Below are 24,464 nucleotides of genomic sequence, written 5' to 3'. Positions count from 1 at the left end.
CACTACAGACAAGCTTGGGCCAACCAGTTTAGGATTCCTTGCAACTGAAACTCCAGAAGACAGATGTGGCTGCCATTAAGAGGTGTTCCCTAACAAAGTGGAGCTGTACAGTAGCAGCCTGGCACAATAGATGGGGGGCTGCTTCAGCAACATTCTCAAAGAACTGACTTCCATGGAGAAACACTGATTCCCTTCATAGAATCATAGAATTGTAAGAGACCACAAGGGCCATCCAGTCCAACCCTCTGCCATGCAGGAACTCATCCAATGCATCCCAATTCTTTTCTGAATGAATCACAGAGCAGTATTGTGCATAAGTGTAGTGGGGGAGGCAGAGACTTCTGATGCTGATTGAATGCAAGCTTATGTCTGTTGGGCCCATACAAGTCTTTGTGGAAGAATGAATTGTGTCAGGTCTGGCCTTATCATTAGGGAGACTGAAGCAGCTGCCTCAGGAAACAAATACTGGAAGGGAACAGACTTCCCTGCAAGCCATTTTTCCTGAATGTTCTCCTGGCTTGGAAGATAGAGCTCTGTCCACTACACAGTATGTCCTGCTACCTCCCCGCAACCTGTTGCCTTTACATATGATGGCAGGCAATATCCCATTGCTATCCTAGTGTTGGAGTAAGGTTCATTTGCCATTCTACTCAATTTCTGTAATGGAATAATGAGGGTGTCGTCTTGTATTTTGCCAGGAAGCAAAATATCTGTTCATGGAGTAGCGTTAACCTCTTATCACCCAGCTCTTATGGGATCTTTAACTGAGTTAAATGCTGTATATGGTGCATGGCAGTGCAAATGGCATCCTTTTGCAGGAGAACACTTTGATATAAAAGCCAATTAAAAGTTCATATTATACAATTTTGATGAATGGGCAAATGGAGCAACGTGTTCGGTCTTATCCAGGATGCCTTATAAATTTCTCACTCTTAACAGCCCACATTTGCTTGGTTTTATTGAGATCCTGCCATCTGTAAGAGTCTTTGATTAAAAATGCAGCTTCTGAAAATGAAGTGGCATAACAAATTAGTTAAAAACATCCTGTAGACAGCTTTAACTGGTAACATATTTTTTTATGAATTGTAACTCAGCTTCCTTGGGTAGTTTATTTTGTGCCCCCCCCCCCCCCCCGTAGCAATTCTATATCAAGGACATAGTCACCTTCCTCCTGGTAGATTCTAATATGATACCAATCAAGTTGTTTTGATGTGTCTGGTGATTATTTTCTGCTCAGTACAGGCTGACATCTTTGGCTAAGAGAGGATTTGTTGCCTCATTGGCAGAACCATTCACTAAAAAGCACTATTAGGAAAGAGAGTCAGAGAGAAGGTTTTTTTTTGGGGGGGGGATGGTTTCTCATTCCTTTCATATTTTAGCAATTATTATAGTGTCACTGCCTAATAAAATCCTTCCATTTGGCTACAAATCTGGAAATAGATTGCTTAAACATCATTGAGTTCAGTGGTATTTAAGTAATTTGACAACAGGCCAGACTGTTGCCTTCATCTGGAAGAAAGGAGAGCTTGGTAATAAATCAGTGCACTAAGCCATGTTTATGAACAACAGACTAAACACTGCAGGCCTGTTCCAATATATTTTGCTGCCTATGTTGAATAAGCCCACATCTCTGAGTCATGGTGCATTGGTCCCAAATTCAGAATTTGGAAATTTTCTAAGTCTTAATAAAACCAGCCAACTTCTTTTGACCCTTCATAGGGAAAATCCCTCCAAGTCTTTCTCTCCATCCTTGTCAGTAAATAATGAATCCTGTAATGATAACAATTTGATGCCCCTTATATAGTCTGAGGTGACTACCTCACCTTACCAAATGATAGGGATCAACCACATCCCACTTTAATAAAACCAGTATTGCTTGCTTTAACAACCACTCTTAATCTAAGAAGATATAATAATATCTATGACATAAAGTAACTCTGGTGTGGGAAGTATAAAATTTAGCCTAAAAGTATCTTTTAAGGTTACCTGATCTGATGGAACAGATCTGCCAGGTTATTGAAAATTCTCATTTCAGAGGTGAAGCAGACCATCTCTTTGTGCCACAATCCAGGCAGTGAGGGAGCATGGCATTTACATGGGAGCCAGCTTCCAGGCACTCTGGCAGTGCAGCATTTAGACACTGCACACCACCAGAGCACCTTAAAACTGGCCTCCAGCTGTGGCTGGGTGGAAAAGCTGGCTTTTTGCCACCCCAAAAAGGAGCAGCTGTTTGTTGCTTCTTTTTTTGGCTGGCAAAAAGGTGGATCGGGGCCATGGTGGGCTGTTGCCATGGCCCCAATCCACCTTAAGAAGGGGTGGCTTGAAGCCACACCGTTGCAGCGGTCTGTTTTGCCCCTTAGATTCTGAGCCCCTTAGCACTGGGCAGCATTCTGCACTAGTGGTCTTCCAGTTGGCATATCCCAAAGAGACCATCCCTCATGAACCAACACAAGGCAGCTGCCATTTCAATTTCCTCACAGGGCCACCAGCAGAGCATCATTTCAGGTTACTGTGGTATGTTAAAATGTCTGAGGAGGGTTGCTTTGAGGCAGTGATTTCCCACAATGCCTCAGAGCAATGACAGACTGAAGCATTGTGTGGGGAAGTTAAAACAAACACCATTTGTGGAATTGTGGGATCCCCCCCCCCAATAAATAGATAGATAGATAGATAGATAGATAGATAGATAGATAGAGTGACTTCTAATATAGCTAGTAAACAATTTGGGTTATTTTGAGAAATCAGGATGTAAAGCAAGGATGGGAGGAAATGTGGCCCCCAAACTACGACTGAGGTCCCCATCTCCAAAACCTCTCACATTTTTGGCTCTAAATGAATTGCAGTGTTGTCATGTTTTGTACCTCTACAGGGCTCCTTCAGACAGGAGACAGAAAGTGAATATTGGAATACACTGTATTATAAATGTCCAAGGAGTTCTCCACCATCAAGTTACAGAGACTGAGAATGGAGAAAGAATCAAGGCTAACATATTACTGGCCTCTACACTTCTCAAAAATTGCTGGTAAATATTGACAACCACAAGAGATGAGATCCTGACTTTACTTCTCCTGGTAGGAGTATCCCTTGAATGCAGGGTGGCCAAATGTCATAACTGCAAAGGAGAACAAGGCACCATAAAATGTAGGACTTTCAACAACAAAAATACATACTTTTTAGCCTAACTCAAAAAGGAGGACATTTTGGAATTCCTCCTGGATAGAAGGTTGAAATATAGAATGTGTTCTGGAAAAGAAGGACACTTGGTCACCTTGCTTGAATGAGGATCTCCTCTTAGGGTGTTCTTGCCTGAAGAAGACATGTGTGTGAGTGGCTTGTATCTTCTTTCTTTAGCCCTGGGGTTTTTCTGTGTCCATTATCAACCCCTAAATCTGAAAAACTCTCTGCAGTTGTCCACTCTTGAATCCTTCAATCTATTCTGGAAGGTTGGAGGACCTTTTTGGAATTGTGAAAAAAATTGCATGGGGAGCTGGGGATCAGGGAAATCTCTTTGCCTTCTACCAGTAGGATCCCCTGCTGAATTGCAATCCCTCTGGAGAAAGGAATTAGTCTTTATAGGTGTTCAGTTAAGATCCAAGATTTCTAACATTTATTATTCTTATGCTTTATCAGCCGCAATTGGTTACAAATTGTCTCCTTTCATTTATAAAACACACACATATATATTTTAAAAAAGGCTACTGATCTACTTTTCTCCATCCTATGTCAGATCTGAACACTCCACATGTTTCTGAAAGGATGGATGGTTTTTTCCCCATAAAGCAGAGATAACAGTCCTAGATGAAAAACCTGACACTCTAGTTGTAGCCAGAGTTCTCCACGTCTAGTTAATGCTTCTGTCAGGACTTCATATTTCTTTGAAATTTGTCAGTGATTGAAGATGAAGCCAAGAGAACTTCTGAGGTTTTATTTTGTTTAGAAGGAAATGCATTTTAATTACTTTTTGGCATCCAGAAAATGACAAAGGAATGGATAGGAAGTTCTTTAAAACCAAGGCCTCAGTGATGAACAAATCATCAGGCTGGTTTTCCATAATCAGGAAACTGATGATTTCATTTGATATGTTCCCAAATCAGCATCCCTCTTTTGAGTTTAAATGAAGATGCCACTCTGAGCTTGCCTCTCATCCCTAATTCAATATTCAAAGCATCCCCATCTATCTTTTATGCATTTGCACTGGTGCCACCTTATATCAAAGTCCCGCCAGATGAATTTCCATGCACACTTGAAAGCTAATTCTGTAATGCTTGACGTGTTCATTGAATTTTTCAGTGCTTAACAGGCTTAGCTTTGGATATCAGCATTCACCTGTACTGATGTCTCTAGCCTTATGGTAGAGTGTATCTCCCCTCTGCATAATAACTGGTCTCAAACAGAGAGGAAAGGTAACAAAGAAGGAATAGATTGCATGAAAGCTTGTAAGTTTGTGCAGAAAGATCTGCAGTGACAAATACCAGAACATATCAAAGGCAAGGCAAGAATTTACTTGCTGTTGCAAAAATGTATTTTCAACACCTTTTGTTGCCAGGAGCACAACTTACAAAAAGTCAAAGAATCAAAGCAATAGTAAACACTTACTTGACAACCGGTACATCTTCAGAGTGAAGTGAAAGCTAAACCATTATAAATTAATCCTAACAGAGCCTGATCCAAAACTCATCAAAGTCAACAAAACTCCTTCCCATCATGTTTGTGAATGATGAAGATTTCCATCTCTGCAGTATGTTTTCCTTCTCATAAAAGAAATATTGGGAACAAATATTTTGACAGCAATGTGCTCCTCAGACAGAGGATGAAAAACAAAAACCTCACAACTCAAAATGTCATGAAATTAAAACTATGATTCATGACTGAAAGCCATTTCAAATGTTCAGAAATAGCATATATACAGCCTTCTGAAGACTGCTGAATGACAGTGGGGTAAATACATGTTTGAGTACCTCTTCACATAAGAATATATACTTCGATGCAAGTGGTTCAAATTCTTCATAGCTTTCTTCTGATGTATTAGGTTTCTGGAAGCCAACATGGTGTAGAGGTCTGAGTGCTGGACTAGGACTCCAGAAGTCCAGAGTTTGAAATCTGCTCAGTAAAGGAAACCCACGTGACTTTGGGCAAATCATATCCTCTCAGCCTAAGAGGAAATTAGTGACAAACCTCCTCTGGATAATAAATCTTGTCAAGAAAATTCTCACCAAGTCACTCTAAATCAGAATTGACTTGGAGGACCATAACAACAAAGACACCTACAGAATTCTGGTCAAGAAACAGCATCACATAAAGTGGTGCAACTAAAGGGGCTAAATAGACTGGCATTTAATGCCGGCCTTGGGGCAGAGTAGGGGTGTGGTATCCACATGCCGCATGCCCTGATGCCATTCTGATGCTGGCATCATGCTGTGCACCCAACCACACGGTGGGGGGTGTCAAGGTGCTCCTTTGGTGCAGTGTTTAGGAATGTCAAAAAGCTACCGCCACAGTGGTAAAGCCACCTTTTTACCAGCAGTAAAAGGAGTGGCTTTTTGCTGTTTTTTTAGAGCCGGCAAAGTGCCAGATTGGGGCTGTGGTATGCAGTTGCTGTGGCCCCAATCTGGTGCTGAAAGGTGTGGCAGGAAGCCACTCCTTTGGGTCTGTCTCTTGAGCCCCCTAAATCATTTTAGATCATGGGATGGGGTGGGAACATATTTAGAAGATTAGGTGTGACGTTTGGACTAATTACATTTGAGAAATGCTGCTCCCAGAATCCTCCAACCATTGCAGCCAGGGGCCATGCTGGCTAAGAGAGTCTAGGCTTTGTATTCAGGGATGTGCTGGCACATTCTGTTGAGTGGTGATCTCAGTGGTGTTGGAGAAAACTGCTAAGAATACTGTGGGCAATCTAAAAGACAAAGAAATGGTTCCTTGGAAGCCAAGAGGATCAAATTGAGGCTATTGTACTTTGGCCACATCATGAGAAGGCACAGTTCATTACAAAAGATAATAATGCTATGAAAGGTAGAGGGTAACAGAAAGAGAGGACGACAGCATGCCTGATGGATAGACTCAATTACTGAGATCGTGGGCTTGGATCTGCAGGACCTAAGCAGAGCAGTGGAGGATAGGGGGAATTGGAGATATCTCATCCATAGGGTTGTCATGGGTCAAGGCTGACTCCAAGGCCATTAAGAACAACAACAATTACTATATAAGTAAGATGACCAATTGCATGAGATGACAGGGCTTTTGTACATTCAGTAGGACAGACATAAAGTTAGCATGTCATTTTGCTGTAGGAACAAAAACAGCTATACTTGTCACAGTTCCTTTTCTGGCATTAAGTTCTGAAAGTACAAACAGAGATGTTCCCCACACCATTTTGTACAGTCAACTACTTTATATAGTTCTTGTTCTTGGGTAGTTCACATTACGATGTTGCTATTTAATGAAGCAATAAGAAAAGAAAAGAAAAGAAAAGAAAAGAAAAGAAAAGAAAAGAGAAAGCACTCCCCAAGCTCTGTGCAGATATGTTCAACTTGGGAGCCATCTAGATGTGATATAGCAAGTCTTCATTTGAAATCCTAATGTACAGGCAACTTGCATTTTACACATGTTTATATAACATGGGTTCACTTTCATGCACCAGAAAAAAAGTGCTGTCTAAGTATTTTCTAGATCCTTCAGCATGATTCTATGATATGCTTTCATTGGAAGTTGAGCATCGAGTCACGCTGGAGGACATAGACTTTCCTAGAAATGACATTTCTCTAGGCATTTGTAAATGCTCCAGTGCAAATCTATGGTCAATGTCTGGCAGAAGCATGCCACAGAATTGTGCTGGCAGACCTAAAAAATGCCTCAAGAGAATATTTTGTCATTCATTTCAAATAAAGGAAATAGGGTTCTAGATTTTACATGAAAATTGTATCACGCAAAAGATCCTGGAATGGATCCTTCATATAATATGTGAGGTGCATGCTTTGTTTTGTTAAAAGTAATGATGGTGGTTGTGAGAATGATTGGGACTTGGGCCAAAGCACTGTGAAAGGCTTTAATTCCCCCCTCTCCATGTTGTTTGGAAGGCCAGCATGGTGTAGCAGTTTGATCATTGGATATAGCTCTGAAGACTAGGGTTCAAATCCTTGCTTGGCCAAGGACACCCACTGGGTGATCTTGGGAGAGTCACACTATCTCAGAGGAAGGCAAAGGCAAGCTTCCTTGGAACACACCATGCCAAGAGAACTCTGCAATAGGATTGCCATAGGGTCCCTGTAAGTTGGAAATGACTTGAAGACACAACAAAAACAACAAGCTGCTTGTGAAGTAAAGAAAATATAGTAACCCCCCCCCCAAAAAAAAAAAAAAAAAACCCAGCATGCTGCTTGGCCTATTTACATCACTCCCAGTAGAAGCTGGTATTGGCTACAGAAGAGGGGAAACAAGAATGCAATAACAGATTCCTGCCTACCCCACCTCCACTTCCTTGTGCTGTGTGGTTTTGACCCAGATTTGATATTTTTAATCAAACAAAAAGACATCAGCTCAGATAGATGTCAGCTCTATCCGTTCATAGATTTCCCATGATTAACTTTGTTAGGCTCTTAAACACCATAATTTCAACATCTGAAACCAATATATGAAAGAGGATGGTGGCAGGAGAGAAGAAAGTTCTAATATGGTTACACTGCGACCATTGTTTTATTTCCGTTGTTATCAAGTTACACAATCTCAATAATAAACCAAATACATAAAATCTGATGGTGTCCTTCAGAAAAAAAGGAAAAAAAAAACACCATGTTATGTTGTTATAGCTGTCATTATTATCAGGTTGCTATGGTATCAGCTGTTTTGAAGCCAAATTTTCACCCCCACTGGGAAGTTGTGAAGAATGAAGCAGGAGTTAATATTGGTGAAAGGCAATGATAAAATGGCATACTAGGTACTGAATCGACTCTCAGCTTAATATCTGAATAACTGAGAACAGAAGAAAAACTGTATGTGAGGTTTGTTCTTGCAAGCAGCAGAAAAATCATCATTGTTTCAGATTACTGGTTATATGATTAAGGTAGCACCAAGTAGGAGCAGCTCAGGACTTCCAGGAGTGCGATGAATCCCCTCTGGGCATTATTGTAGATTTTGCACCATGGAAAGGGTGCCATAGTTGCCGGTGCTATGGCTTTTCAGAACTCCTTTGATGCTGTGTCATCTGGACGCAGAACCAGAGGAGCACTGTGATGCTGCCTGCCATGCAGTGGGGCATGTGGCAGCACTGGGTCTGGCATGGGGGCAGAGTCGGGTATGCATTGTGCAGACACCACACCCCTAATCCTCCCTGATGCCAGCCTTTATCGCTGGTCTGTACAGCTTCTATGTGGTATGACTTCTGACCGCCCTCCTCAAAAACATCCAGCCTGGAATCCCTACAGAGTCATGAGTAGCTAAGGATTATTTAGCCAGTTTGTGTCAGGGATTCTGATTATTTTACTGACATGGTTGAGATGATCTAATCTGTCTGTAACTTGTAACTCTTAAGTGTGCCTGAAGAAAAGGTGATCCTTCACATGAAAATACATCCTTTTACATTGGAGATTTCTTACTCAGAATAAAGCCTTTTCCTTTAAAACCTATTCCTTTTTCACATGCTTTTGCTTGGTCTCGTCCCCTCACTAGAGCTTGGGGTGGGGAGGTTTTGCAGTATCAGTGATGGAAAGTACAACTGAAATCTCCGCAACATCCCACTGCATCACAATGCAAAGGGAATTCAAATTAATTGGTGATGGCAGTTTGTTAAGGTAAGGGCTCTCTGGATGTCCCATTCTGCTCAGCAAAAGCAGGAAGAGTAGACCTCAGAAGCATTACTCAATTGTTCTCATAAGCTCCGATCCCATACACCTTTATCTGGGAATGCTGATCATGGAACTCAATTGATCTCACTTCTGAGTAGGCATACTTAGAATTACATTATGATATCTGCTTTATTTATTTAAATCTATATATTGATGACATACAGGAGGAGGTGGTCTTTTACATCCTGGCCTCAGGCCATTTTGTTGTTAAAACCCAAAGGTTTCTTTATCTATTTACCACATGAAGGCACTAAGCAGAGCTGAAAATTACAGAAAATCAAGTGAAAAGTGCAAGGAAATTCTGTAATGTTATTTTGGGAGAGCTTCTATAACTGCTGAAAAATAATGTTGACCAATTTAGGGGTGCTTTTTCATTTAAACAACAGCAGCAGACTTGGGATGGGTTTTTAAAAAAGGCAAGATGGGGTGGATTTGCATTTGCCATGTAATGACAAATCTATTACACACTGATGAGTTGGAATTTTTGAAGAGTTAGTAAATGTGTTAAATTTAACTCAACAGACAATGAAAGAGCAATTTAAAATTTTAACTCGCAATCAAGAAACCTGGACAGACACTTGGAGACGTGTAGTAGAACTGAACAAGCTTTTTCAGAATTGTAATCATGGTGCTTCTCTGACATAAATGTTAAGGGACAGGCTAATACACGGAATTAATTAGGAACAAAATGCAGAGAGGATGAAAGTCTGAACCACAATTAACCTCTGAGTCCATTTTGAAGCTTGCCTTGGCTATGGAACTAGGAAACAAAAGGATATAGATTCCAACGGCCGGATGTGCATATGCAGCTCTAGTGAAAGTTCCCCCTTACCTGAAGCTGAGGAGTTATGCCACCCCAACCCCATCCTCAGGGATCCCACATGGAGTGGGAAAGGTGCACATGACTAGGAATAGAGATCCAGAGCAGATAAGCCTAGGCCGAAAGCTCTGTTACATGATGAAAAAACTGAGATCATCCTACAGATATTTATAGAAACTTATTTCCTTGCAATTGTGTATCTATTGCCCAGATCTCGTGAGATTTTCTAGAGTCCATCAGCAGAAATGTTAGAGCAATCTCAAGCACCATGTTGAACTGCTGGACATTATGGCCTGGCCCATGGCCCATCTCTAAAATGAAAGGAATTTGTCTGTGTAGTCGCCCAGTGAGAATGACAGAGTGATTTTTCTTTCTCTGAAGGACACAGCTTTAGAATTCCAGAGTTCCTTGTGTGTAGTAAGGCGGGGAGGAATACCTGATGAAAAGGTTAAAGGTTAAAGACTCTTGAAGCAAGTGCACTGGTTCTTTTGGAATAATTGGGCCCCTTAGTAAGTGTCCCAGTGCAAAGTTGAACAATTGCATCTGCACTTTAAAAAAATAAATTTTAATCAATTTTAAATTCCATTCAATCATAAAATAAATGATTGAATCACTGGAAAAAAGCTTCTGAATATCTACAGATCTTTCTGAGAATTTGCCTTGTGATATACTGCATTTGAAACAAAAAACTAGTCCAATATATTTTTGAAAAAGAATATGAACTGCCCCCACTTATATTATTAATTGTGATTTGCAGTTAAACACACACACACACACACACACACACACACACACACACACACCAGCAACTATTTTTCAATGAAGTCTACACAGCTGCATGAATTTTTCTTCACACTGGTAGTGAATATGTTAGAAGCAGAAAGATGTTTCAGCAAGTTAGCACTCAACAAAAACTCTGGACATTCTACAGAACAGTTTAAGCCAACAAGCCATCTATCTGTCTATTGAGTGTGGACTTGCAAGAGAAACTGAGTTGGTGGTGGTGGCGATATTTTTTTTCACAATGGAAAAGACCAGCAAAAGAAAGTCTGAATGTTAATTGGACTAATGTTTGCAGCCAGATTTGTCCATTGGAATAATAAAAAAGAGAAGATATTGGCAAGATAATCCCTTTATCAATGACCCCAAAGTTACAAAATAGTTAGTAAAGGTGCAGGACTCCTGGGCTGTATATCAGTATTAAAGAAAAGTTGCCAAGGTGGACATTTTTTGTAAATGTAAAATATGTAAACAGTGATTTCAGCAAGTAAACCAATTCTTTCATGGTTCTTCAGATTGTAGGCATAGGATGAATGATTGTAGTGTTGGTATGGGAAGAAGACCCATGTTACAAGGTTCTGCTGGGCCTGCAATGGGTGCACTAGCCACAGCTTTACGGCATTCCTTCGGCGCTGCATCATGTGGACACAGTACCAGAGGAGTGCTGTGATGCCACATGCCATGTGGAGGGGTGCGTGGCATCACACTCCCCTTGGGGCAGAGTTGGGGCGTGCGTCACGTGGATGCTATGCCCCAACTCCACCCCCAAGCTGGCCTTTAATGCCGGTCTGCAGAGGGCCTCACAAAGGTTTCTCTTATCTACTCACCAGCCTAGTCTCTTGGTGTATTGGGACCCCCAATAGGACCTTGATGAAGATTTTAAATTTTATACAGGCACTTATATTTGGTGAGGTAGTCTTTCAGATATCCTGATCCTGAGCTGTTTGTAAGTTAATATCAGCTCTTTGAACTCAGCTTGGAAACAAATTGGAAGTTGGTTCAGGAATGGTGGCATGTGTTTTCTGAAGCACATGCTATGCAGCACTCTGGCTGCTACATTTTGCACTAGCTATAGCAGGGGTAGGCAACATTTTTGAGCCGGGGGCCGGGTTGCTGTCCCTCAGACAACTGGGGGGCCGAAGCCAAAAAATAAATAATTAAATATATTTTTTAAAAAATTAAATATATAAATAAACCAGGAGAAATGTAGGACAAAATTTTCAAATGGAAGACACTTTTTTTAAAAAAATGGAGGACACGCAAAAAAAATTGCTGATTTTTTAAAAAAATGTTAATATAAATGCATGTTTCTGAGGTTTCTATAGACAATTGCCCCCCAAAGGCCCCGGCAGCAATCGGCGGCAGGACTGGGCTGGGGCCGGTCCCAAGGCCTCGCCGGGCTGCATCCGGCCCGCGGGCCGCAGATTGCCTACCCCTGAGCTATAGCTTCTCAACACTTTTCAGCTGAACACAATGCAACACAACTATTATTATGTCACTCCCGCTCACCGATTCTTGTGAATGGGTGGCCAGAAAATCTATGAGGAAAATGCCTGTTGCAGGTCCCTTTTTTGCAAAATGTTCTTCATACTCTTCCTGTCTCTGATAATGGAGATTATCACATCCGAAGTCGGCGGCAGGATTGACATGGGTTGTAACTATCACCAACTGATCCTACTGCACTGCCCCGTCACACTACCTGGAAACCTATCGCAACGGATCCTATCGCACTGCCTGGGAGGTAGGCAGCCTGTATCCAACCTGGGCTTCTCCTGCAGCTTCTCAAAAAAGGGATTTTCTTGTTCTTGAAAAGCTGCTGGAAAAGCCTGGGTTGGATACAGGCTGCCTACTGCCTAGACATGTGGCAGTGCGATAGGATCCATCGGTGACAGTTACAACCTGCATCTATCCCAGCACGGATTTGGGGTGTGATAATCTCCATTATATCTACTCCGAGCTAACAGTACCACTGAGAAAGGAAGTAGTCACAACTTTTCTGACTACCATTGGTTCAATAGCTCTGATGTCATAGGGGGACTGGACAGCATTTAGCAAGTGACTAAAAGCAAGCTCCACAAACTTTCTAACATGCACATATAATTTCTAAAGGCCTTGGGCTTCCACATGTGCCAAACCAGGACTTAGAATTAGTAAGCTGTGTGAAGCCTCTGGACTGACAAAACAGGAATATGGCTACTATCACTTCTAAACCACTAGAAATGTGTCTCCTGCTTGCTTGCTTGCAGCACTTCATTCTTTAAAGATTGGTTGGATAAACCTAATAGAAATATAAGCCTAAGAGATGAACTTCAAGTCTAGATTGATGTATAGCTACATACAGCCTTGTCTAGGCCCTGGCATGTATCAACAAAAAGGTCATATTGGCATGCAGACAGACACCCTTTGGCCATTATTTTTTATTTCCCAATTATAAAAATAGCTAAATCAGGAAATTACTTTTTCTTCCTATGAATATACGATTCTGTGGTACTTTTCCAAAAAGTGCTTTTTCTAATTCACACAGTGAGGAAACATCCTCTTGGACCTCTCAGAGTGATTAAAATAAAATGTTTTCCTGGATGTGACTCTGCTGACTCCCAGATATTTAATTTTGTTCCATTTCCTTCCAGGTCTACATTTTGATTAAAATTTATTGTGAAGATCAGTGGGTAAATCTTGGAGGAACCCATGGTATTACTGTGTTGCTCCTTGATTTTGTAAAGGCAGACTTGAATCTGCTCATGTTGTTTTGAAGTTATCTGTACAAAACAAAATGTTTTCATTCAAACAAATAACCCATACAAGCTGCTGAGTAAAACCGAAGGTTTTCAGTGTATTTACTTCCCTACCATTTTTTTTTATGTCTGAATACATGACTTTCTTGGTCACTTACAAATTGTAAGATCAATTTTTTAAAAACAATATAATAAAGTAATGATTTTGAGAACATACATTTCCAAAATAACCATTTCTTGCATGAAGAATAAAAACGTCTAACTAATCAATATTACATGAGGTACAATAGTTCCAGTTTTCTGTCCCTGCTTCTATGTCTCTCGCTGTATATTTTCATCCTGATTTCTGTGTACCTTACAGGATATGAAATACAATAATTTGAACTGGTTTGTCTAATTTTCTTTTACTTTTCTTTGTAAGCTGCTTTTTGTTTCATCACAACATGATTTTATTAAGAAAAATTGGTTGCACGATGATAAATATATAGAATTTTATGATGAATATTTTTTATCCTTTTATTTCTATGCCTATTAGAATTATGTTTGCATTTCCAGTCCCATAGATATGGTTGGTAATCATGCTGCCCTCTAGATATCATTTTACTGCAGTGTCCATTCATTTGTGCCAGCATAGCCAATGGAGAGAAATGCTCAGAACTGCAGTCCAGCCAGTGGTGTCACTGGGAGGTGCAGAACACACTGTGTGACACCCTAGAGGACAGGTGACACTTGATTGCAGGCCCTTCCTGGCTGCTTTGTTGCCAGGCTTTCTCCCTAGGGAGGAAGCTCAATGGCAGAGCAGTAGGAGGGGTGTACAGACACCCTTCCCAACAGATCTATCTCAGGGCTTTCTTTTTGGAGAGGAAGGATGAAGATGATGATGAAGCAGGAGGGGTGAATGCGCACCCTCCCAGGGTGACACCCTCTGCACCATGTGACATCTAGCAATGAGTCCAACAATATCTGGAGGGCCAAATTTTGCCCATCCCACAATAGATAATGGATTTAGGCTTTGTGTAACTAAAAGAAAGAAAGAAAGAAAGAAAAGCTCCTAGTAGCTACCACCCACTTTCAAAGTACCATAATGTACTTGTTTGAACTAAATGCATGGTGGAGACTTGGTAAATATTCCTGTTTACCTTACGAAATGGTTGAAATCCTTCAGATGATTTAGATCCCAAGGCTGGGCCCAGCCAAATGGTCAGGGATAATGGGAGTTATATGCCAATTTATTCACAAGATTTTGGAATGAAAAATGGCACAACCACAGAAGATTTGCTTGTTCAATCTAAAGACAAAACTAGCTTGTGGCATGTCTATATGAATAATTTACTCTTGCACAGATCACCCAAACTGTTATAATGTCCTGTTCCAGGTCTCCCCCATATGCATTTAAGGGAATACTGAAAAGAAACAGATTTATAGGTGGTACCACATAGTTGCAATACCCTCCCAAGAAAAGCTTGTAGATTGCCAACTTACCTCTCTTTTACAGTACACAATTGTAACATTTTGTTAGTTTGCTGAAGGACTAGAAAACTGGAGAAAAATTATGAATGTCTCATGAAATTACAAATCCAAGCATTACAGAGGATGGAACATAGGATGGCAATTAAAATGGGATCATAGTGCTACAATTGTGTAATGCGAAAGAGACAGATGAATAAATTTTTTATCGTTCCAGCTAATTTTATCACAGCTTTTAACAATGTTTGCTGTAAAATGCTTTTGTGCCATGAGGGCACAGTAGCATTCCTTTTGCAAACTAACAAGCACCAGTAATATCATTTTAAAAAATATCATGTAATGAGTAACATTTTGTTCTTAATTTTCTTGTTACTCGTGGGATGCTAAAAATGCTATCTTGGAGCATTTTTAGGTGACCCTTCCCAATTTTAGACTATTTTCTTCCTTTGTCAATATATTCCTCCAACGAAAGGAATGAAAAAAAAAGGAAAATAATGAGGCATGGAATGAGACATGTAATGGGGAGGTTAATTTTAATGAAAATAGCTTAATGGGGATGGAAAAGCTTTATAATGAGCTACACAGTAGATTGTTTTAAATTAAAAATAAATTTCCAACTTTGGGTTTTGGTATTATCATAATGAGAGCTCGTATGGTTTAGTAGTTTGAGCACTGAACTATGTAAAACTTTGGAGGCTAAGGTTCAAATCCCAACTTGGCCATGGAAGCCCAAAGGGTGACCTTGGGCAAGTCACGCTTTCTCAGTCTCAAAAGAAGGCAAGGCAAACTCCTTCCAAACAAATCTTGCCAAGAAAACCCTGTGATAGCTTTGCCTTAGGGTTGTCGTAAGTTGGAAATGACTTGAAGGCACACAACAACAAGATTGTCTTAATGGCTCTGCCTTTTATTTAATGTATTGGTTTTATGGGTTCTTCTTCTGCTGGTGCCAGTTTATGAAACTTTACTGATCCCCAGTTCCAGGTGTTTAATACCCAAAGATAGTAAAGTTATCTCAGGCCCAGTCCAGACGGGTTGAAAAGGATGCCCTTATCATGTGTGAGGGGTGTCTTGGGGCGGCACTTCTAGACGCCCTTCGCCCCTCACACGTGACGAATGCGTCAAAATGGTGGCGCCCTGTACAGACGGGCTCGAACATTATGACATGCCAGATGCATAGCATCCGCACATCACGGTGCCATTACGATGTCTTGAGTGCGCCATTGGCGCACTGCGACATCATAATGGCATCGCAAGAAGAACCCGCTATTTGCGGGTTCTTTTTGGTCCGCGAGGAAGCCCCATGGTCTGGAGACCATGGCTTCCCCTGGACCAAAACTAGGCGACAGGAGACCATCCTTTTTGGATGGTCTATCACCTGCCTCAGGCTACAAGATAGCAAAGACCCAAACATCTTCCCTCTACTTGAAAGTAAAAAGATCAACCAATTAAATTGCTTAAAATTTGCTGCCATTTTGTGATACTCAAAATCTGCACAACTGACAATACCAACCACAGAAGAGAAGCATACAGTGCTTTCCTTAGCATGTCTGCCTACAGTATACTTTTGTGGTTTAAAAGAATAATATGTACTACTCAGTCAATCAAGCAATCACTCATTGACTTCATCATCTACTTCATCACTCACATTGACTACACCTACTTAGTTATGAATTTGTAATTATGCAACATCTTCTGGCCCAATACTCAAATCTACCTTAAGAGCCGACATCCCTACTGAGCAATGTAGATCTGTTCTGCTGCCAATCAGGGCACAGCAGGGTGACATTTTAGTACCTTCCCACCAGTGAATGAGGCTGTGACAATAAGAATCAGAATCCCTGTTGCAATTCCTCATTGTATCCTCAGTCACTGAGGACTGGAAACATTATCCTGATGTGCCCAATAAGCAACAGACTTCCACTGCCTGGTGCAGCTGCTAGCTGTTAGGGTAGGTTGGGAGGGGACATCTATGATTGTACAGACCCCTTTCCAGTGGATGGTAGAACTTAAAGCAGCAATTTATAGGGGTCTGCTTTTAGAGGGCCACATTTATGTCACAGATATGGCAGACAATGGATAATGAGCTACAAAAATGTGTGAGGTTTTCTGCAGTCATCCTTTGGTATCCAATCTAATCAGGCCAAGGTATGGGGAAAAATAGGGTGCTCAAGCAATCAGGATGTTCACTGAAACCTGAGTTCAAGAATTTCACAATCACCATTCCTTTTTCTTGACTTTCCCCCACAGCAACAAGATGGGTCTAAAAGCTCACATTTCCTCCCTCCCGGCCAGGTTTCGCATTGTCCTGGTTGGCCAAAAACCTAGGGCCAGGATTGTGGCAGACTGTACATGGATCCAATGGATCTGATCTAATCCTGGGGCAAACAGCCCTTAACACAGCTCAGTTTGACCCCTGGTTTGCCATAGTGTTTCCTGGAAAATCTGTGGCACACCCTGGCTGTTTAAATGGCCTCTGCACACTCCATATCTTTCTATGACATTGTTCCTAGTGGAAAGGCTCCTCTCATTGTCTCCAACACAGAAATGGGCTGCGAGGCATCCCTTACCTGCATCAGACATGGTGATTGGTGGTGGTGGTGGTGGGTTCCCAGTAAGAGTGACAGTGTAGATAGGTACGGATTATGCTCTGGAAGCATGCCCCCAGGTCAGCATGGGTCCAAACTTGTAAACACCCATCCACACCTGGGTCAGCCTTTGCTTTCCTGGCATGTCTGCTCAGAGCCAAAGAAAGAAAGAAAGGACAAAGTTGGGGGGAAAGGCAAATCCAATCTGTGGATTCAAAGCTATATAAAGAAACAGGATGAATCTATTTAGCCTGAGTGTTCCAAATGGTTTCATTTTTTCTTTTAAAAAACAAAAAACAAAAACAACCCTAGCAAACTGATTTTGGAAAAGCATTTAAAATATATTCTTAGATGCTTTATGCCCAAACAATAGAGATCCCCTTTACTATAATAAACTGTTGTTACTTTCTAACTCTGGAGAACTTTGAGACCACAATGAAGAACAATAACATCAACATTAGAAAATTTGGGCCAGCTGGAAGGGCACCCTGAGGTGTGAGGACAACAAGTTCTGTGGCCTGACAGCAAATCCCAGATGTCATTTCCTCTACATCTATTTTTGTCTCTAGGTTGACAAAAGGGAGGGAGATAGGACCGAAAGTACACAAACATGAATAATAATGAATGAAAATGGACACCAGAGGAAAATACTGAACTTCTCTGAAGCTCAGTAACACATGCAAAATGCTTCCTTGCATTTATACTTCATTTTAAGAAACTGTTATCATCCTCATTATCATCATGGTGATATTTTTAATATTATTCACCTTAAAGACTTGCAGAACAAATTGTTGAAAGTCACTGTGTTAAAAGCACAGAAGGAAGAGGTGAGAAGGAGAACATTTGAAAGTGGTTGCAGAACAGGACACTCGGGGAAAAAAAAAGAAACTGGAGAACTTATGTTTGTGACCCAAGGACAGGTTCTTTGGATAAACAACATGAAAGTAAATATTGAATTAATCAAGTAATTTTTCAGTTTAAAAAGTGTATAAATGGCCTCTGAAACTAGAGACAGAAACTGGGCCTGTGAAATGATACATGATAAATTTTGGGTATAATATATTGTGAAAATGTGGTAAAATATAAAATTTTCTTTGTGCATTAATTAAAAGAAAACTTATATAAAAGGATGTATAGATGGTATCGAATCACAAATATACTGTTGAAAATGGCCCAGAGTGTTTCAAATCCATGTTGGGAATGTCAAGATGAGGAGGGCTCCTTTTCATATGTGATGGACTTGTAAGAAGGAAAACAGTTATTGGTCTAAGATTTATATGCTAATTCAAAAAGGGTAAATGTAGATTTTGTAATGTTACCAAAAATGTTTCTGTTGAGCGTTATTGATAAAGAATTGGATAGTAAATGTGGATCACTTCACTGATATATAACAGCGGCAAGAATTCAGTCTGGAAACAGACCGAAGCACAAAGATGGAAGAATGGATTATTAAAGTTGCTGAATTAGCCCAAATGGCCACATTAGTGTGGATTTCAAAGGATAAGCCAACTGAAAGATTGGAAAATATTATGTTTTTTTTTTTTTTTAAGAATAAGAAACCTAAGGATGTAAAAATCTTTGACTATGGTTATTAGTAATTTTAGTAGGAACATTTAGCCATATCTGTAAAGTTAGAATAATTTTCTTTTTCTTTTCATTATAGTTAGAATTTGGAGAGCTCAGAGTCTTACTGTGTGTTAGTTGCATCTCTCTCTCCCCCCCTTTTCTTTTTCCTCATTCAGTTTACTTATCTTTGATTGTATATTGTCTTGATTGCAAATTAGATTGTTCATACTAAACATTAATAAAAATTAATCTCAGAAAATTAGATGGTAGATGTCATCTATGTGAAGAAAAAGATGAAAACATTGGTCATCTTACTAGTTCATGCAAGACTGAACAGACTGTAAGAAATCCCATTATAAAGTAGCTGAAACTATACACTGGAATCTATGCAAAGATAGTTTTAAAAATGAAATACTACCTGCAAAGAACTGAGGGGAATGTAAACCTGAAGGTGTCCTTGAAAATGGTGAAGTGGAAATTTCATGTGACTGTAAGATTCGGACTGACAAAACATTACAACATAATATCCCAGACATAACTATGGTTGAGAAAAAAAAATAAACTTTGGATTATATATATGGGAATCCTTAGGTACAGTAGTGTTAAAGACAAAGGGTCTGAACAGACGGCCCAGAAAAGCCGGCTTCCAGGCAACTGGACCTCAAAGGGGCGGGATATAAATAAATTTTTTATTATATTATTATTATAACTTGGGGGCGTGGCATTTTGATGGCGCATGCCTCCAAGATGCCTGGAAGTTGCACTGGGTGATCACAATTTTGACAATGCATGTCCCTGGAGCACCCAGAAGCTGCCCTGGGGTTGCACCAGGGTTGCCTAAGGAGACTCAAAACCAGCCCCTAAACGATCAGATCTTTTCTGCTCCTTTTTAGGCTGGCAGTGGGGCAGATTGGGGCCACGGTATGTGCTAACCACAGCTCTGGTGAGGGTTGTTCCAGAGTGGCCCCAATCTACCCTTTTGGGGCAGTCTGTTTTACCCCAAAGAGAGGGAAAGGATTATGGACTATCAGTACCTAAGATTTGATATTCAGCATTTCTGGGAAAAGAAAACAACTGTGGTTCCAGTGGTGATAGATGTTCTAGGACCAGTTCCGAACTGACTGAGAAAACATCTGAATGAAATTGTTACAGATAGGATCACAATAGTACAATTAAAAAAGGTTCACTACTTGGAAGATGCCACATTATCTGATTATGCCCCTCTGATTCCTATATTCTTGCATAGAATCCCAGTAACTGATGATCCAAAATTCTAGTTAGCAACACCTGATAGACTGTCAACCGAGACAATATTTTATTCATTCATTCATTTATCCCACTCCCACCTTTCTGCTGCTAAACGATGCCAAGGTAAGTAGTAGAAGTAATAGTGATAATAATAATTAGGGTTATTTGACTAATTTAATGGTTTCATTAGTAGGCATATTCCTTAGCTAACAATATAATATTTTAAAAAGTCAGATAGTAATTCTGAATTCAGATAAGATTAAGAGAAATTTTCTCGCATATGTTTCTGTATAGTGATTTCCCCCCCTTCTTAATTCTTGGCTCATTTCCACTTTTTAGACATGATATTATGGGCTGGTGTTTACAGAAGAAAAGATCAAAGATGAGACCCTTACACTTGAAATGAAAGGTAGAAAGATCTGTAATGGCATTTTATGGTAGCTTAACCTGAAATGGCTTTCCATCTACTCTGCAAACAGTGTAGGTTTGAATTGTAGATTTAGACTTTTCCCCAAGATGCAGAAGTACAAAAAATAGCTGGAGCTTGCCCAATTTGTCAAATGAAAAAATTGTGAGTGTCAAGCAGTGACTATAGAACTATTTAAAATTCTCCCATATTATTTGCAGCATTTAAATGTTTTATATGACTTAGAAATTCTTTGGATCAAAGCTTACTCAAGAGAAAAAAAACCCTATTTTCTGGAAAAGCCACCCCAAGCAGTTTCTGGGAATCAGATGGCCCAGTAACTTGTATCACAATACTCAAGGCATGAAATTGTTCTTTAAATCATTTGTCTGAATGGAGATGACTTTTTTCTGCAAGTGAGGTGCTGTTTCCTTTGAAAGAAACAAGAGAAGACAATTTCTTTCATGCCACATCCATACAAACAGGGCTATGTATCCTACTTGGTATAAGTTTGAACTTTAAAGGAGGTGTTCAAGGTGCTAAACCTGTTTGGGGAATAAGTTCAGCTTCTTGGACAGTTTCTTCTTAGTTCAGTCTAACACATAGAGTGGATTCATGTGGAGTGTGTGGAAGTCAGAAGCCATACAATTTTAAAGCAGTGCCATATTGAAGATGGAGCAAGCTTGTTTTCTGCTACTCCAGAGATTAGGACACGGAACAATGGATGCAAGCTACAGGAAAAAAGATTCCATTTAAACATTAGGAGGAACTTCTTGACAGCATGAACTGTTTTACAGTGGATCCCACTCCCTCTGAGAGCGCTGGAGTCTCCTTCTTTGGAGGTCTTTAAAGAGAGGCTGGATGGCCATCTGTCGGGGATGCTTTGATTGAGTTCCTTGAGGTCTCTTCCAACTCTATGATCCTATAATTTTATGGTGCTGTTCTAGCCTTCCTAGGAAGGAAGTTTCAAAATCTAGGGGCAGCCACTGAGAAAGCCCTCTCTTGTGTTCCTGTGAAGGTGGCTGGGACTCTCTTTTAGATCTCAAAGTCCAAGCAGGCTCCATCTGTTCAGTAGAAACAGATTTGCCAAAAGGGTGAATGAAGATCTTGCAGCTCCAGAGAACAGGACACGAAATAATGGATGCAAACTGCAGGAAAACAGATTCCACCTCAACATTAGGAGGAACTTATTGACAGTAAAGGCTGTTCAACAGTGGAATACACTTCCTTGGAAAGTGGTAGAGTCTCTCTACTTTGAATAAATCAGCATCTGGACTTAGGTGGGATACATACAAAATGTAGCATGGTGGCGGCGATTCTAGGGTTAGGGAGCGTGCACCATTCAGACGCTCCCTAACCCTAGTACGTCCTTTGTATGTCAAAATGGCGGTGCCCTTTCTACATGGGCGCCACCATTTTGATGTAACGGATGCTTAGCGTCCACATGTCACGTCGCAGGCATGACGTGTTGGCACCGCTACAGGGCGCTTGTGGTGCCCTTTCAGCAGAGCCGAAAGGAGCTCTGAAATGGAGCTCCTTTCGCAGCTCGTATTGATGGTGCTGCCTTTACATGGCCACACCAGCAATATGGAAGAGAAAGGGGCTGAGTGGCCCCTTTCTCTCTTTCCCTACCACTGTCGGGGTGTCCTGGGGCATGAAGCCCCAAGGACACCCCTTTCCAGGCCGCGGGGAAGCGGATTTTGGCTGCTTCCCCAAGGCCTGGAAAAGCAGCAGATTGGGGCCTCCGGGGTTGTCGCTGTGGCCGCTCAGGCCCCGATCCTTCAGGGAACGGGGCAGGTGCAGGCCTCCCCAAATGGGCGGTATGTATCCTGCCAAAGGTTCCCTATGTTTTAGTTAGATTAGTTAAATTTAAATTTCCTACCAGAACATCTGGTATTAATTATTCAATTAGGTATGCTGCTTTCAAGGTAAAAACAAGATAATTCCCTTGTTATTAATTATCTAAAAATACTTTGCCCTTTGTTCAGAATGTTCACTTTCAATTATATGTATAGTAACTAAGCTATTACATCTCAAAGCAAATTGCTTTGTTTTCAAAACCTTAACTTCCCAGCAGAGCTTGGAAACATTTTTTTAAAACTACAATGACCAAAATCCCCAGATGAGGTGGGTGGGCCTGGGAGTTATAGTCCAAAAAGGTAACATTGCCAGTATTTGATTCTTAGCTCTGTATCAAATGAGTAGATGATATTATATTACAAAGAGTACATCCCTGTCAGTGCTAAGCAGCTAAACACCCTATTGATTCCAAAGACAGCAGACCTGACTCTCTCCTCACTGAAGTCCACGGGAGTTAAATATATCCAAACCTTTGGAGTCTCTGGAACAGATTTTTCTTCTCACTGAAGCCACTCACCCTAAGATCTTCTCAAGAGAGGTACATTTTGTTGACGATTTTATGAGGCCTTTGGGAGACTGATGGAGGAGGAAGAAAAACTTTCACTGTATAAGAGAAAGTCTGTTTGTACAAAATTGGATGCAACCCATTGACTCTGTTATGCCTTGTTTAAACAGGCCAGTAGTTTAATGAGACTGCAAATAAATTATGAAAATATGACATTCTGAAAATGAATCTTCTTTTGAATGATTCAAATTGGACAAGAAATAGAGATGTGCTAAGAAACGAAAGAAAAGATTTGGAGTTTTCCCTGAAAAGTGTGGAACTTCACATTTTACTTGCTGAAGATTTAAATGCAAATCAATTTTGCTTTCTTGGATTGCATAGAGTTCAAGTGGCATGACTGCAAAGCTGCTTCCTTTCAAGCAATTAAAGTAATTGCTATGGCAACCTTAAGCTTAAATCACTCAAATAGTCCCATCAAAATTGCTAGGTGAAAGATATTGCTTGAAGAATACTCAAATTAGCAAACACAGCAATCAGTGATAGGACTGTTAAAGTATCCCTGGCTTAATTGAACCAAATGCTAAAGGCCTATCAAATTGGTCAGTTCATTGGATCAAATCTCCTCTCCTTTTCAGAAATACATCTTTAAAATGGATATGCCCAGACATACTAAGACAACAAAGGCACGGTACATACCTCCTGCAAATGGCGGGCTGTGGCCATGTCTCTTTGCTGCGTAGTGTTACTGCAGCACCCAAATGGCGCGGTACCACGGTGTAGCAAAAAAGGAGCGCTTAGAAGCAGCTCTTGCTTGCTGCGCAGCTGTGATGCAGTAAAGTGCCGTAGGACGGCGTGGTGGTGTCGCAGCTGTGCGGTGCCATTTGGACGCTGCACAGTTGTGACATCACCGATGAGTGTGATGTGTGGGCGGGGCCACACAATCATGGCGGCCCCCACACGGACTAGGGTTAGGGTGTGTGTGGTTGGTGCATGCTCCCTAACCCTAAAATTGGTGCTAGCACAGCGCAAAAGGCCAGTCTGTACCGCACCAAAATCCCCAAATTATTCTGGTTTACATTAAAGTTTATGACCTAAATCTAAATGCTTGTCCCAACTAGGGTAGACCCATTAAAGGGGTCTGTTGAGTCAATAGATCTGCCCTAGTTGGGACAAACAAGTAATGGGGGTTTAGGACCAGATCATCCAAAGCCATTGATTGGTCAGTTTGAATATTCCACTCTGGGACTTTCCCAGTCATTCAAAGAAGACTACTATTTGTAAAAAAAACATCAATTTCTTCATTTGAATAAGACAAGATAAAAAAGAAAGAAAGAAATTGAAGCACAAGCATTTCCTTCTCATTAAGGAGTAGTTTGAGCATTAGCCTACAACTTTAGAGAACAGGATTTGAATCCTAGCTTGGCCATGGAAACCCTATGGGTACCTTGGGCAAGTCACAATCTCTCTGGCTCAGAGGAGGACAAAGGCAAACCCCGCTGAAGAAATTTTGTCAAGAGAACCCCTGATAAGTTCACTTTTGGGTTTCCATAAAGTGCAAACAACTTGAAGACACACAACAACAACAACAACAACATTTCTTGGTGTGTTCTTCCTAGTATCCTAATACATTTAATGAGCTAATGATTGCTTTA

At 40.7% G+C, this 24,464-nt stretch overlaps 1 protein-coding gene across 2 annotated transcripts in view; it reads right to left on the bottom strand.

Moving 5' to 3' along the window:
• The window catches only part of LOC149312702 (gamma-aminobutyric acid receptor subunit beta-1-like), a 117,138-nt gene that overhangs the window by 45,130 nt on the left and 47,544 nt on the right, over positions 1-24,464 (bottom strand). The gene's annotated exons all lie outside the window — the stretch shown is intronic.

The sequence above is a fragment of the Sceloporus occidentalis genome, unplaced genomic scaffold, assembly GCF_023333645.1.
Source record: "Sceloporus occidentalis isolate IW3139 unplaced genomic scaffold, rSceOcc1.0.p SCAF_5, whole genome shotgun sequence".
Classification (NCBI taxonomy): domain Eukaryota; kingdom Metazoa; phylum Chordata; class Lepidosauria; order Squamata; family Phrynosomatidae; genus Sceloporus; species Sceloporus occidentalis.
This window is presented reverse-complemented; position numbering and strand designations above follow the sequence as displayed.